Here is a 10,970-nt window from a genome sequence, read left to right as displayed (position 1 = left end):
CCTGGAGGTGTCCAAGGAAGGGCTGGAGGTGGCACTCGGTGCTCCGGGCTGGGGACAGGGTGAGGATCAGTGGTGTCAGAGTTCTTTTCCAGCCTAATGGATTCAGTGCTGTGCTGTCCGCATGCATGCACACACACCCGTGCACGCACTCTTACACACACACACACACCTGTGTGCGTAAGTACACACCTGCATATATGAGTGTGTACACACGTCGGGTGCTGTTTTGGCATGAATTCCCCCACACAGCCTCTGGTGGCAGCTTTGGGGTGTCCCAGAGGCTACAGATGGGTCAACTGCTGCCTCTCACTATGCTGAACAGAATCTGCTCATTAATTAACCCAGATTTAAATTGTCTGGAGACCTGATTCGTACACGTTCTGTGACTGCAGGTACAGGGCAGGGAACCCAAGGGAACTCCATAGTTAACACACCCATGTTGCCTCTTGGAATGAGCACAGAGACAGACAGGTAAAGACAACACATTTGTGGGCAGAGGGAACATGGAGTTGGAAGTATATATACCAGAATATTGCTCCATGTGGGATTTGTTCTGCTGCTCTGGATGGGATTTCCCTTTATCATGATGTACCATCAGCAGGCTGTCAGATTATGCCAGCAGAATTGGTTTTATTTTTTAATAATTGCTTGAAAGTTTATTTTATGCTGCTGAGCTGGGTATCATCCGAGCCGACACCTTATCTCCCTCCCTGATCAGGTAGGGATTAGTGTCGGGAGTACCTGCTCTCCAGTGTGACACCTCCAGGCTCGTCCTGCTGGGGTTTTCCAATTCCTGCTTCCCAGTCCCAGTGGATGTGGTGGAGTCACTCCCTCAGACACTTCAGCAACCTCCAAGCTGTGGGCCAGTGCCCCCAGTGGCACAAGGGAGATGGAGACCCCCAGAGAGGGTTTATTTACAAAACAAAGTGTGCAATTCTGGCCACAGCATGATTTTATCACTTAAAAGCACCTGTAAACCATCTCCTTCACCGTGGCTTCAGCCCCCAGCCCTTCAGTCCCTCTGAAGGTGAGGTCATGGTTCTGTGCTCCTGCACTGCATCTCTCAGGGGCCCTTGGCAGCAGAGCCACAGGGTCCCCCTGGCTCTGGACAACCACCCCTTGTTTCCCTTTTTGGTGTTTTCTGGATAAAACCCACACACATATGTAAATGCCTAATTCCATTTGCACCTTGTGATTTGTTCCAGGCAGACCTGACCGTTCCAGCTCCGAGAAACTGAAATTCTTTCAAAGAGAGCTGGAAGGGAGGGAGAGGAATGGGTAATGGGACACCCATTACCCTCCCACACCTCTCCACCACCCAGGTGTGGCTGCCACACCCCTACACTCCCTTTCCCCCTCTTGCTGCCAAGTGGGAAGGACACCGGCAGAGTTGGAAATGCCACCCTCTCTGGTACAGCTGGAGTTTGACTGATGTCAGGGTGGGACAGAAAAAACCACCAGCTTTCCCTCTATGAAGGGCAACACCAGCCACCCCAGGCAGAGATGGCAGCTCTCCAGAGGATATGGGAGTGTGGAGGTGTGACAGCCCCTTGCAAAAAGCCAGAGAATGGTTTGGTCTCTGCCCAGCCATCCCATCCCATCCATCCCATCCCATCCCATCCCATCCCATCCCATTCCATCCCACTTTAACCCATGCTATCGCACCCTGTCCCACCCACCCTGGGTTTTGAGGAGGAGCTGTGGCTCTCTAGGGTGTGCAGTGATGGAGGCTGATTTCCTGGGGATCTATGCAGACTGGATGGGAGAAGCCCTCAGGACTGGTGATGGGACCAAATCCGGCCGGACTCATGCCCACAGTCTGTCGTCCCCTTCCCAGAGCCTGTTTGCTGGGATCCACCCGGTTAATCGGTAATCTGCTCGGGGGCAGGACTGCACTCCCATTCCAGAATGTGCTGTGGGTTCCCAGGGACAAAGCTGTGTGCGAGCAGTGGTGCTGGGGAGGGGGAGCTGGGGACCAGCAGGGCCATGCCAGTGGCTCCCTATGCACCTCACCCCAGCGAGTGGGTCCATGCTGGTGTTCCCCCCCAGCGCCCTTCAGCCATCCTCTCATGCCACAGGGCAGGGGCGGGATGTGCTGCTGCTCCCTCCAGCACCTTTCTCCTCTTCACCACCCAAGCAGGGGTGTCTGTGTCCCTCCTCCCTACCTGCTCCCAGATGGGGTTCCTGGCACTGTGAGAGGGATGCCAGGAGTGCTGGCTGGGGAAGGGTGTATGGCCGCCGCCTGGGGTTATTCCTGAAAAAACCAGCAATCTTTGGCAGGAAGGGGCCACTCTGAGCTGGAACCAGCCAGCCTGGCAGCACCACAGTGCATCCCCAGCAGTGTGGGACCTCACTCATCAGCCTTATCACTGCCTCACCATCACCCACTGTCCTGGCGTGAGATGAATCGCTGGCGGACTATCGTTCTTCCCCAGCAGGCTGGGAGAGCCCCCAGTGCCCGGCTGGCCCCACTGCTGTGCCACAGGGCCTGCATTGGCAGGGCGGGTGTAATCCTGCCACCCCCACCAGTTCCTCGGGCAGAGGGACCAGAGCAGCACGTGAGTGACGCTGCCCACCCGGCTGGGGCCCGAAACCACAGAGGCTTTTCCCACCCTGTCCTCCTTGGAGCATCCTTCTTGGTGCTGCTCCCACTTGCCTTGCTGTGCCCACATCCCTGTGTCCTTGCTGCACCTGTGTCCCCTGTCGCCCTTACTGTGCCCACATCCCCAGTGTGCCTGTGCTCCCCTGCCCCTGCTGGACCCTGTGTCCCTGCTCCGCCCGTGCCCCTCTGTGCCCACGTCCCCGTGTGTCTTGCTGCCACCTCAGGCCCTGACATGCTCAGCATTCCACAAGCCAGGTGAAATCCCACCTTCACTACAGGGCAGAAGAGTGCTTGGGCTGTCAGACTGTTGCCACAAGGTTACATTTAAAGCAGTTGCAGAGGTTTCCTGTAGGCAGGAAAAACATATTGTTCCCATTAGGGATTTCAACCACACTGGTTTCTTTAATGCTCCATAAGGGATAGCTGGGATTTTGTATCTGGGAGCAACTGAAATGATGCTATTTTAAGGAGTGATATTTTAATGCTCTCCTAAAAGAGGCCTTTAAAAGAAGGCTCAAAGCTCTGCCTGGAGTGAATTCACAGTGGCCATATATCAAACTTATTGCCCCATGCAGCCTGTGGGATGAGAGCTTGTCCGGGACAACTGGTGAATCCTATAAATGGGAATAAACCCAATTGCCAAAACACAACTTCCTCTTTTTAATGCTCTCAGTGAAAGCCTAGCAGTGTGCTTGGGGCAGTACCTGCGGCAGGGCAAGGGGGAGAGGGACAAGGCGCACCAGAGGAAAGCAGGACGAGGATAACCACAGAGTATTTAGACAAAATGCAGAAAAAAGGCAGGCAGATGGCATGAATATTAGTGCATGAAAATGACTAGCACTCTGAGAATTTCCCAGTGTACTTCTGACTGGTTTGGGCTTGCTTTTATAATTAATTTATGGAAAGCACTTAAATTGGGAATAAACACAATCTCACAAATCCCTCCTAATCTCTGCCTGTATTTTTGAAATGATACCCTGAAGGTATAGTTCCTCACAATGATTAAACTGCTTTTCTTTTAAAAATTAAAAGGGACCTTCTCCATGTGGTCATGTGCTGTGTGAGCAGCCAGGCCCACACTCTGACCTGCTCTAGATGCAATATACTGTTGGAAGTACCCGGGTAGGGCATTTCCCCATCGGACTGCTGGATGCCAAATCTGCCAATATTTCCATTTTGGATTCATGTATTTTAATGCAAAATATGACCCAGTGTGTTGTCAGCCTATGACTCAGAAGCACTCAGCTATTAGCATAAATTTAGAAAGCTCCTTGAAAATGAAAAGAAATGTATTTAATTAAGTGGCTGCTTTTCCCTGTTGGTGGAAGCCAAGCTCTCTTTGTGGGTGGGATGTGCAGAAGGTGCTCGGGGCGGCGCAGTGCGAGCAGGGACCTCTGGGGTGCCCGGGTGGATTTGGGTCTCTGGGTGCAGGCAGAGGCAGTTTGGAGCAGCTCTGCACACAAGGAGAACCCTGGGGAAATACAGGCTGTGCCCTGTGGCTGCCCTACCTGGGCTTCAGATGCTGCTGGCCCTGCTGCGGGTGTCAGCGAGCTGGTTGGGCCTTGTGTCCCTCTGCAGAAGGGAAGAGCAGTGAGGGGCAGAACAGCACAGCATGGGATGCTCCCCACTGTCTCCAGTGGGATATGGGTCCCCAGGGTGCTCATGGCTGTGGGGTTGTGTCCAGAAAGGGTCCAGGAGTGACAACATGAAGTTTATTACATGGCTAATTGTGCTTCAACATGGAAATCCAGGTAAGAATTGCCCAGGGCACACCCTTTGGTTTGGCCTGTGCAGCTCAGGCATGCAGAGGAGAAGCTTTTTCCTTGTTTGCTCCAGCAGCCTCTCCATGTAACAAGTAATGGAAGAACACTGTGGTGCTGGGGAACTCCTTCACCCTCACAGACATGGGGACACGGGGAAGACTGCCCATCTGCAGCCGTGGGGTGGCTGGCCTGCACGTCCTGGATGAGTGCTCCCCATTCTGCAGGCTGATGGGTGTGCTCCTGCAGCTCCAGGAAGGACCTGGGACAAGGACACATGGGCGACAGGAGAAGAGGCTGGCAGGGGATGATGCTGTGGTGCCACCACAGAAGCCACCAAAGGCATGTGCCTGGGACCTCTTACTGCCGGGGGGTGGCCAACAGCCTGGCCAGGAGGGCAAGTTTTGTCAGTGCCACACTCACTGTGTCCCTGTGCCAGTGCTGGGCAGAGTCCTTGTGGCACTGCTCCCCATGGTGCTGCTCTCCACTGCACATCCCTCAGGGTGCACCTCCAGCTTGCCAGAGTGGGTCTAGAAGCTGGATTCGTTTTTGCAAATTCTGTATAATATATATATAATATAATACAATAGATACTGCATATGTAAGATCTATTTTCTAGGGTTATTTACTTCTCCCCTGCTGCAGTACTTTGTTCCATCACAACCTTCCCAGAGTTCTGCATGCTTTTTTGCTCAGCATTTCCCTTCTACACACAGGAGTGATAGGTTTTAACACAGCTTTTCTGTTCTTTAGGGAAAAAGAGAGAGAATGTGAAAGACTGAATGGGATCTTTGTTTTCAAAATAATGCTGCAGTAATTAAAATGCTTGGAAAGGTGTTCTGTTCCCAGAAGTAATAAATAGTTTTGACTGTTTTGCCCCATTAATTGCACATTAGTTAAATAAGTGTATTTTATAACATGCGTATTCACCCACCTGCTTGCTCTGAAAGCTAAATGCATGTTTGAATATGCATTATACCCTTTAATGCGCAGTAATTATTTGGTACATTATTATAGATTCTTCCTGAGCCACCCCTTCCCAGGGAGTAGGTTTTTGTTTTGGCTCCAGGGGGTGCTTGGTGCCAGGTGTGGGGGTCATGGGACCAGGCAGCAGCTCTTCTCCAGGGGGACCATGTGCATGCAGGGTGTCTGCCAGTACCAGCTGGGCAAAGTCCAGGGAGGTCACTCAGATTTCTTTTTCCCCTGCAGATCCCAGCCGAAGAGGCCCAGTTTCAGGTGTCCATAGTCAGTGCAGGCTCCAGACTCTGTGGCCAAAGAGTCAGCTCCTGCCAGCCTTCACTGGGGCTCTGTGTTCTCAAACTTTTTAGGAAATTTTGCTCGCATCGTCTCAACCGTAAAAGCTGAAGCATGTCTAGAGGAGGGGAGCAGGACCACCAGTGTTTGGGGCAGAACCATGAGGGTTTGGAGCAGACAGGCCAAGCCATTCCTCTGGTGGCTGTCACCTCCTAGGATCACCCGGTTCTGCCCTGGGACTGTGGCACATGACAGTGAGGGATCAGCAGAGTCTCCAGCCCTCAGGGAGAGTGGGGACAGACTTTGTCAGGTCTCTTGATGACTGAGGGACATCCAGCATGTCTGAAAGCTCACAAGCTGTGATCAGAACACCCAGTAAATCTGATCTCCCTGATCTCCCTCATCTCCCTCCCCTGCCGTGTGGAAAACAGCCAGCAGCTCCCACCAGCTACACTGGTGCTGGGTTAAAGATGAAGTAACTACCTGGCACAGGGAATCATGGCCCCAAGGAGACATTTTTCTGCTGCATTCCTTCCTCCTGCTGCTGCTCCCAGCTACTTCTGGAGCTCCACCAGCCCTCAGGATGGTCCCTGTGGGGATGACATGCCCTTGTGAACAGTGCTGAGCTCCCCACAGAAGCAGGCCACGGCACACAGCACTGGTGTGGCCGAGCTGGAGAAAACCCAGAGCAGAGCCGGGAAAGGGGAAAGGGATCCACATCCCTTGCCTGGCATGGTCCCAAAACAGAGGAGGTTACAGACCGATGTGTGGGTCCTTCCAGCAGGCCCACATCTCCTCTGCAGCTGTCTCTCTCTGCTGGCTCTGTGAGTGGGAAGGAGGGCACGGACCTGTTCCCAGCCGGCTGCCACTCAGCAGCGCCACGGCTGCGCCCTGTCCCCAGGAGCCACGGCTGGTGGCCGTGTTGCCAGCGATAGGTCCGGCTGCAGCTTCTGAGGAACAATGTGCTCCTACTGTATGGTACCAGATTGTACATCAAAACTATTATTTCCAACATCTCTGGCTTAATTGTAAAACTATAATACAAATGACATTGGGGGTTTGCTGGAGTTAAATTTTAATAGCAAGCCAGCGCCCTTTTAATGACATTTTATACATTTAAATTGGGCATGATCCCTTTGGGAACAGTAATTTTATTCATGGAGATTATGTCTAATTTGAATATAAAAACACCACTAAAAAGATATTGGATTTGCTATTTTTCACTTGCTGGAGCTCCAGAGTCCAATCTTCCCAACTGACTGGGCTTTGGCAGATTGAAAAGGCCCTACAATCCCCCACCCCAACTTCCTTCCAGGAAAGTGCAGTACAGAGATCCGCATGAGTCCAGCCACCCCCACTGCCGGCCTGCGCTGGCCCCCAGCAGGCTCTGAGCCGCAGCCACCAGCACCAGCTCTGCCTTGCACCGGCTGTGGAGGGATGAGGGGTGCGAGGCCATGGGGCAGCCACCCGGGATGGGCCATGGTAGAGTCCTGGGTTCTGCTCCAGGCCCTGCACAGATCCTGGTGCAGCTGGGCTGGAGCCTCTAAGGACGGCAGCTGCCTCCACCATTGTTCCTCCTTCTTGTGTTGGAGCTGGCCAGAGCCTCCCAATTCCAGTGCCAAGCCAATGTGGTTCCCGTCAGATTGGCAGGTGCCTTGGTTGAGGTGGTCCTTTTCTCCCTCTAGGGCAGGAAAGGGTCTGGCTGATGCTGTGCTTTGGCAGTAGCAGCCCCACTTGTTCTTTCCAGTGACAGCAGAGTTAGAGATTGACAGCTGACAGGCACAACTCTGCAGGGACTGAGACTGTCACAGAACAGCCAGAGCCGAGGGATGTCTGCGGACACCGGGGCAGCTCCTCCGGAGACCGGGTTCCTTGCCAGGGAGGATGCTGAGCAGAGGTGTCAGCCTGCTGGGCAGTACCCTCGAGTCTCCTCTTGGGGTGGCTGGCAGGAGCCGAGGCCAATTCCAGCTGTGGTGGCTGCCCCTTGCTGTGCAGAGTGCGTGCCCACTCTGTGTGGGACTGCCGGAGGAGGAGAGAGGTGTTGGGGTGAGGTCTGCGTGTGAAAGCGGCTCGTTTCCATCCAGACACCGGGATAACGCCACAGGCGTGGCAAAACCTCCTGGCTCCTCAGGGGAGCATGTGCAGAGACGCGTCCGCTGGCGGGGAGGCAGAAGGCTGCGGGGGCCCGGGGGTGCAGCCAGCGGGGTCCCAGCAGGAGCGGCCGCACGCAGCCGTCCCTGGCGGCCAGCCGAAGCCCCGGCACCGCGGGGCCGATAACGGCGCTGGCGCCGATGGGCGCGAACAAAGCGGCAGCCTCATCTCCGAGACGGGATGAACTGTTTGGCCTTTGGACAAGATTATTTCTGTTCAGAACACGATTGTTATCACTTAATTGAAAATAATTATCCAATGCAAATTGGCTTCAAGTTGGCAGCTGAGTTGAGGGGATGGTGCGTTTCCAAGCTGTCCTGAGGAGAGCCGAGTGCGGTGGGAGGGCGAGAGGCTGGGACTGTCCGCAGGGCTGAAGGGGGAGGACATTGCAGGGTCAGATGTCCCCTTTGCAACACCTGCACCCCTCAAGAAGAACAGCGGGGGCCGTCCTGCCCCCAGTGCTTTCATAAACCGGGACCTTCTGGTTTGCCTTCCCAAAGCAGCCACCGCGACAGCAGAGTGTAGGTGCTGGAACCAGCTGCTTAGGAGACCTCTGCTCAGACGTGAGAGTGCTCACAAGGCTCTGCCCCACCTGGGGCTGTTTGCACCTCGGATTTCATCACATGAAGGATGCATCTCTCCCGCTGCTGTCCACTGGAAGAGCTGCAGTCTGCCCACATAAAGGAGACGGCTGGTGCCGTAGCGGGGTTGGGGCACAACTGGGATGTGGAACCCTCTGGAGAGCCCAGCAGGCACAGCCCCCTGGAGCTCTGACCCGAACCTGACCAGGCACTGAAGCCTCGGCTGGGCTTGTTCCTCTTCTGCTGGACCTGCTCTGGCCACGTGCAATCAGCCCATCATTCCAAACGTTACCTGCAACTGTGTGTTCTTGCCAGTCAATAAAGGAGAATGTGTCTCTGTGAAATTTCCCCCATCCCAAATCCCTTGGTGCCTGCTAAACCTTCCTCTTCTGGGTGTGGCCACTCCTGCCTGCAGGCCCCATGGGCCGTGGTCAGCGTGAGCATCTCCTGCCTGGCGGCTCCCGGCGGCCGCTCTGCCCATGGCGTTGTCTCTGCTCCCTCTTCCTTGTTTTCTGCCTGAATGGATTTGGATTAGACAAGACCTTCCCAAATGCACACAATGGCCCTGCCAGTGCACAAATACACCAGGTTTCCACAACAGTTTTTCTATGATTTGACCAGACTGGCACAAGGTTAATTAAAAAAACCCCCAATGTTTAAATGCAGTTTCATCAGAAGTGCAAGATGCTTCTGCAAGAATTTCTGCCAGGACTTTTCAAACCCTGCAAAGCACAATTAGACACAGTCAAATATTGCCCTGGTTAAAGACTATTAATTTTCCTTACATTTGTCATGAATTAATTTTTTCCAGCTGTATCAACACTGTTTCCTTTATAAATACAACTGGCTCCTTTACATTGAAAAATTAAATTTGCTCTAATAATGAACTGAGGTGCTAATAATCATTTTGCAATGCAAAAAAAGTGCAATTACTGGCTGCTGTGCCACGTGGTGCCACGGTTGGTTGTCACTGACCCTGGTCTGCCACTGTCACCCACAGTCCCATCTAGAAGGTGCAGCATGGGAGTGCCCATCCTTGCTGGGTGCTCATTTGTCAGTGTCCACCTACTCGGGTGAACTGAACCTCAGGTTTGCTTGGTGCCCTTGAGTAGCTGCTCAGTGACATGTGGGGTGAAACAAGGTCTGCCAGTGAGACTGGGGCCACCCTGAGGCACATGGGTCTGTGTGGTCACTGTGGACTGCTGGTGTTGGGTATGGCATGGCCCTGTACACACATAGTTAAGTGATGGTCCCTGCAGATTGTACAACAGTTGGAGAGATTGATATTTTGAGACGGACTTCAGGGAAAGGAACACTTCAAGGAGGAGAGAGACCTGTGCAATGTCACAAAGACACATCCAGTTCCCTCCCACAGGTGTGCCATGGACACAGACACCTCAAATCACAGCACTCCTTCCTTCCTCAACCTCTCTGTGCAGTGGCTGCAACAAATGATGGACCCAATACTCCCTTCTCCCCTCTTCACTCCTGGGACACCTGCCCCCATTACCCAACAAGACTCTGACCTGCTGATCCATCCATCTTGTCTCCTCTGCAGTGCTGGGTCTGAGCTGCGGTCCTTTATTTATTCACGCAATGTAGGTTTCCTCATGCTGCCTCACCAGTGCACATCAACTGTGACCTCGAGACACCATCCTCTCCTGGGATGAGCATGTTTTTCAGTCCCAGGCATCTCTGGAGTAAGGACTGACAGTTCTTTAAAGGAGGGGGGAAAGCAGGCAGGAGGAGTGACAGGCTGAAGTACATTGTGGTTTAATAGGATAAAGCAGAGCTCGATGGAAGCAGCTCAGTCCCCCAGTTGCCAGGCCTGGTGCAGGATTCTAACACAGCACTGCCCTTTCACAGCACCTGACGTGCTGATATTGATGGTGCTGGAAAATCCACCCCTTTTTGCCATTTTCCTTGTCCTCTCCTCACTGAACGTAAACAATCTCCTGCTGCTTTATTCTCATGCTGAACTCCCTAAGATCCATCAGCTGCCTGACAGAAGCCTTACAGGGAGTGCTGGGTGGCACTGGTTACTGGTGACAGCTGGTGCCAGACACAACCCGCTTTGTTCCAAGTGGTGCCAGACAGAGCCGCAGGCACCAGTTTCTGTTGCACCTGATTTACCCAGGTGCTTTCCAGCAACAAGCCAGCCTTGTCTATGTCCCTCCTTCCTCACTGGTGGCATTATCCAGACTTGCCAGTTCTCCCCTGAAAGCCCTGGTGGGTGCAGATTTCTGCAAAGCCTGGCACTGGTCAGTGCTGGAGCTGATGTTGTTACCTGCCAGGACCCAAACATGCCCGTGGTTCATGCCCCAGGTTGGATGTGCTCCTGCAGGATCTTGTTTCTTTTCCCACAGTGGCAATGCTGACCCCCCCCCCTGCCAGGTCCTGGCCTGTGGCTGGAGGATATTCCCTCACCCAGCTCCTGTCTGCTTCCAAGGGTCACTGCCTCAATGTTTTCCCTTCCCATGGTCCTGAAAAACATGCTTCCTCCATCTTTTACTCGCTGTCCTGTAATCACAAGCAGCAGACATCTACCAGAGCAAAGGCTCCGCAGGGCTGGGTACCTCCAGGATTCGGAGTGACATCCAGAGGCAGGTCCACCACAAACAC

This window comes from Corvus brachyrhynchos, unplaced genomic scaffold, assembly GCF_000691975.1.
Source record: "Corvus brachyrhynchos isolate BGI_N302 unplaced genomic scaffold, ASM69197v1 scaffold1097, whole genome shotgun sequence".
Classification (NCBI taxonomy): Eukaryota; Metazoa; Chordata; class Aves; order Passeriformes; family Corvidae; genus Corvus; species Corvus brachyrhynchos.
Note: the sequence above shows the minus strand (reverse complement) of the source record.